The following is a 6,063-nucleotide window of genomic DNA, read 5'->3' as shown; positions in this document are numbered from 1 at the left end:
CGATTGTGCAGGAATCGATAGCAGGAAGGCATGATCTCAGGGGATTCGACAATCCTTGCCGGGTAAACCTACCAAATGCATATAAGGTAACATAATCAGTATAAGAGGGGGGACGCACCTCTCTGGTAAGCATCCAATACACTCTGAGTATAATCTTGTGTAGCTTTTGCACGAGACCTCACTCTGTTCATTATCTGACTTTGCCATCGGAGGCGGCTGCCCGGCACACAAGCCGGCCCGCATCTAACCTTTTTTGCAGGACTCATCATCCCAGATACGAGAGGAGGCTCAATCGGATCCAGAAGTATAATTGATCCGCATCAGTTTGGCGCCATCTATGGGAACGACAAAACTCTGAAGTCATGGTAAGACGAGTCATCGGACGTTCCCAACAAGAAAACACCGGGGATGATCGAACAATCCTCGAGGAGGGGGTTGACCCTTCAACCCGAGTAGATCAAGAAATACTCCAGGACAACATGGTTCTTGAGGATCCGAATGGCGAAGGAACTTCAAAGGGTCCCCAGGGCCATGCTACTGTAGCAGATGTAGATGAAATCAGAAAGGGGATGCTTGAGATGCAAGGTGTGTTGCGTAATTTTTTCCATCAAATTGGAGTCGAACAAGGACCAAGACACAACACTCAGGCGGGAAGGTTGATAAAAGCCTTCCAGACGGTAAGAAGCTCCCAACAAGCAAGGCGTATCCCAAGAGATAGACAAACTCGGGAACAAAAAGAAACTCATCCCAACCGTAATAATCGCCAGACGACTCCTAACTTGACAAGAATCATTTCCTTGGATCGTATTTCGGTACCATCCAAGACGGGATCCCTGCCCCAAAGGAGTCGTCGGGAAGAGGTCGAGCATCAGGGAGAAAGCCAACCTCAGCCTTCACGTTCGAGAATATCCACGTCCCAGGTACATTCCCGAAGAGAAGAGGCAACAACGCACCATCGGAGGGAGGAGCCTATTGAATTTGACGAAGATATAGCAAGGCAAAATCGGCTCCGAAGACGAGTAGCGAAGGTCGAGCGTAAACTGGAGGATCGAGACCACGATGAGGATTTGGACGTGGTAGACCGAGAGCCTTTCTCGGATGAGATCATGAACATGCCTCTTCCACGAAATTTCATCATGCCCACATTCACCCCGTTCGAGGGAAAGACGAACCTGAAGGAGCACATAAGCTACTTCAAGTCAGTAATGACTGTGCTTGGTCAGGAGGACGAATTGCTCTGGAGAACGTTCCCGACTTCACTCAAAGGACCAGCCATTAAGTGGTTCAGCAGCTTGCAACCCGGATCCATTAACAACTTCTGGGAGCTTGCTCGAAAGTTTATAGCTCGTTTCCGAAGCGCAATCGGGAGTAAGAAGACATCTGATGGCCTATTTGCCATACGGCAAGGAAGAAGCGAATCCATTAGGGATTATCTAAAACGATTCGACGAGGTTGCCATTGAGATCGAGGATCTAGATGATCAAGTTGCGTATAGTGCACTTTGGAGTGGCATCACTCATCAAAGACTTCTGGAAGTTTTGCTAACAGATAAACCCAAAACGTACGGGACACTGTTATGCAAATGCCAGAAGCAAGCCAGCGTTTATGAAGTTATAAACACTCGGGTAAAAGCCGATCGGGACAGAAGATCAGATCGAGATGTGGATAAAAGTTCACCAAACGGAAGAAGTCAGGGATCGAAAGGAAAGTGGAAGCATGATCCGGTTCGAGTGAATCACACCCCCCTCAACGCAAAGCCGTCAGAGATTTTAATGAATATTAGGGACAAGAAATCTTTGAGGTGGCCCGGGAAGTTACGTTCACTACCGGAAGATCGGGATATGACAAAATACTCTCGTTTCCACAAGGATTACGGCCATCACACGGATGGTTGTCGGATTCTGAAATCAGAAATTGAGAAACTGATCCAGCAAGGCAAACTTGGTCAGTATGTAAGGGACTCGAGAAAGTCCCGCACATACTCGCGAGAATAAAATAAAAAAAAAAGAGCCCGATCACCAAGTCCGAAGGAAGCCACTAAAATGGCAGACAAGGGAAAGGAGAAAGTGGATCGGGAAGAAACACCCGTGTACGTAATCATGGGACTCGGTTTGTGGGAGCTGTCCATTTACCTGAAAAGAGAGCAAATCCGGCATGCCCGAAACCAATAATCTTTACAGATGAAGATTTGAACGGAATTATAGCACCACATGATGATGCGATAATCGTTAAGGTCAAAATAGCTAATTGGGAGGTTCACCGAGTACTAGTTGACACGGGCTCATCCGTTGACCTGATCTCATACGAGGCTTTCAAAAGGTTGAAATTGGCTGATGATTTACTAACCCCTTCATCAACTCCATTATATGGTTTTGCAGGATCCTCCACAATGGCTGAAGGAACAATCCATTTGGATCTCAAGATCGGGAAGTCACCCCGAGACACACTGGTTCGAGTCAACTTTATGGTTGTAAAGGATTTGTCGGCGTATAATGTGATCCTAGGACGCCCAACACTCAATGCACTTGAGGCAGTCGTATCCCCTAGGCACATGAAATTAAAGTTCCCGACCGAGGCCGGAGTAGGAGAATGTTGTTCAGATCAATCAACGTCCCGACAATGCTACACCAATTACTTGAAGGAAAAACGAAGGCCAGAAAGTTCGGGAACCGCTCTGAAAGTTGAAGTCCGAGACAACTGGGACGAAGAGAACATGCAGCGAGTGGAGCCAGTAGAAAAACTGGAAAGGATACAACTCAGTCAATCCCTTCCCGACAGAGGAACGTTTATCGGCTCGGAGCAACCGGAAAACTTCAAAAAAGAACTTACTCAATTCTTATGTGATAATGCAGATATCTTTGCATGGTCGGCAAGTGACATGCCCGGGATAGACAGGAGGGTGGTAGAGCATAAACTCTGGATACAGAAGGGTGCTATCCCGGTCATCCAAAGGCGAAGAAACTTCGCAATAGAGAAGCATGAAGCAATCAGAGTCGAGGTGGAAAAGTTGGAGAAATCGGGTTTCATAGAACCAATTGAATGTCCAACCTGGCTGGCCAACGTAGTGATGGTCAAAAAGGCGAATGAGAAATGGAGAATGTGTACCAACTATACAGACTTAAACAAAGCCTGCCCGAAAGATTGTTATCCCCTCCCGAGGATCGACCTTCTGATCGATGCAACTGCTGGGCATAAAGTTCTTAGCTTTATGGACGCATACTCGGGATACAATCAGATCTTGATGAGTCGGGATGATGAGAGGCATACCTCATTCATGACAGATCAGGAGAGCTATTACTACCGAGTGATGCCTTTTGGTCTAAAAAATGCAGAGGCCACTTATCAGAGAACAGTAAACAAAATTTTCCAACAACTAATCAGGAAGAACATGGAGGTTTACATTGATGATATGCTCATGAAAAGTTTAGTTCGGACAAGACATTTGGCAGACTTGGAAGAAACATTTGATGTGCTAAGAACGTACCAAATGCGTTTGAATCCTGAAAAATGCGCCTTTGGAGTCTCGTCAGGAAAGTTCCTCGGGTTCATGGTCTCCTAAAGAGGAATTGAGGCCAACCCGGAGAAGATTCAGGCGCTGATCGAGATGACACCACCTGTCACAATAAAAGAGATCCAATGTTTGACAGGAAGGGTAGCAGCATTAAATCGGTTCATTTCCCGAGCTGGTGAAAAATGCAATTCTTTTTTCAAAGCATTGAAGACTACATCAAGTTTAGGAACAATCACTTGGACTGAGGAATGCCAGCAGGCATTTGAACAATTGAAAATATCGCTCAAGACAACACCTGTTTTAGCCCGACCAGTAACCGGGGAAACTCTCACAGTTTACCTTGCTATTTCACTAATTGCAGTTAGTGTTCTGTACTGGTGAGAGGGGAAACAATTCAGAACCCGGTCTATTATGTGAGTCATGTACTCATAGACGCTGAAATAAGGTACCCGGACATTGATAAGCAGGCTTTGGCGCTTCTTGTAGCATCACGGAAACTAAGGCCTTATTTTCAGGCACATCCAATAATAGTCCCGACCAACTTCCCATTAAAGAAGATACTCCAAAGACCTGATGTAGCTGGAAGAATGGTCGGATGGGCGGTGGAGCTTAGCGAGTACCAGATCGAGTTTTAACCAAGGACGGCCATAAAAGCTCAAATATTGGCCGACTTCATTGTGGAAAGTACTTTGCCCCAAAGGGAGAATCAAGCAGACACTACTGAAACATCAAACTTGTGGATTCTACACGTTGATGGCTCGAGTAGTACTTCAGGATCGGGAGCAGGCTTGACCCTCAGCAGTCCTGAAGATTTCATCATTAGCTATGCACTCAGATTTAACTTCCCGACTTCAAATAATGAAGCCGAGTATGAAGCTGTCATAGCAGGTTTACGAGTGGCTCGAGCACTCAAGGTTCGGGAATTAGAAGTACGAAGTGATTCCTAACTTGTTGTCAATCAAATCAAGGGAGAATACAGTGCGAAGGACAAGAGAATGGCTAAGTATTTGGCCAAGGTTGAACAGTTCCAGGTCTACTTCGATCGGGTAACTTACCGACAGATACCCAGGAAGGAGAATGAAAAGGCAAATGAACTCTCCCGGCTATCCTTGGCAAATTACAAAAATTTGGACTCGGCAGTTTTTATTGAAGAATTAAGCAGCCCGAGTATCCAGGAGATAGAAACTTTTGAGATCAGTAACGAGCCCGACTAGACAACACCTTTGGTTCAATATATTCGAGATGATGTCCTCCCAACTAATCCAAAAGAAGCCAAACGAATTAGAAACCAAGCAGCTCGGTTCACTGTCATTGAGGACCAATTATATAGAAGATCCTTCACTAAACCGCTTTTAAGGTGTGTTGGACCTTCTCGGGCCAGCTATGCCCTAGCAAGAGATCACGAAGGAATTTGCGGCGCACACATAGGTTGAAAAGCTTTGGCACAAAAGGTATTGCGCTCGGGTATATTCTGACCAACTGTACAAAAAGATGCTATTGAGTATGTTCGCAAGTGTGAGCAATGCCAGAAGCACGCTAACGTTCCAAAGGTGCCAGCAGTTCCCATGATGCCCATCGTCAGCCCGACTCCATTCGCAATGTGGGGGATGGACTTAGTCGGGAAATTACCGAAGTCTTCGAGAAATCGGGAATACCTCGTTGTTGCCATAGATTACTTTACGAAGTGGGTCGAGGCTGAACCTTTGTCGTCCATCACAAAAAAGTAGATGGAGAAATTTTTCGAAGAAAAAGTCATTTATAGGTTCGGGATACCCCGAATCCTCGTAACAAACAATGGGAAACAGTTCGAGGGAGCAGGATTCAAATCTTTTTGCAAAAGATATCACATTGAGCATCGATTCGCCTCAGTCGCTTACCCGTAGAGCAATGGGCAGGTGGAAGTCACCAACAGAACACTTCTAGACGGGATTAAGAAGAGACTGGAGGAAAATCGGGCACAATGGGTCGAGGAACTCCCGAGTGTTCTGTGGTCATACAGGACCACTATGTGAACCTCGACTGGAGAAACACCATCCTGTCTGGCGTATGGAACTGATGCCTTAGCTCCCGTGGAGGTGTTGGCCGGGTCATTACGATACAACCTTTTTTTGATGAAAGTCAAAATGACCAAGGTCTAAGGGAGAACTTAGACCTTTTGCAAGAAGTCCGAACAAGGGCGCAACAAAGAAATCAGTTATACCGGAAAAGAGTAACTCAACACTATAACTCTCAGGTCAAAAGTCGAAGATATCGATCGGGAGATTTAGTGTTAAGACGAACTGGGGCTTCCGATCCAAGGAATCAAGGGAAGTTAACTCCAACGTGGGAAGGACCTTACCTGGTAGACAAAGAAACGAGACCGGGATCATACCGATTGAAAGACTCGGCTATGGGAAAACCGATTGATCGGTCATGGAACTCCACCAATCTGAGGAAATTCTATCAATAAACATCATTTTCAAAAGGATAAGATACACTCGGGTACATCCTGGTCTATTTTGCATCTTTTTTAAGGACTAGCAATCGGGTCTTTCCCGTCTATTTTGCACCTT

This window comes from Hakea prostrata, chromosome 4 (genome assembly GCF_041222555.1).
Source record: "Hakea prostrata isolate BN-2017 chromosome 4, UWA_Hpros_2, whole genome shotgun sequence".
Taxonomy (NCBI): domain Eukaryota; kingdom Viridiplantae; phylum Streptophyta; class Magnoliopsida; order Proteales; family Proteaceae; genus Hakea; species Hakea prostrata.
This window is presented reverse-complemented; position numbering follows the sequence as displayed.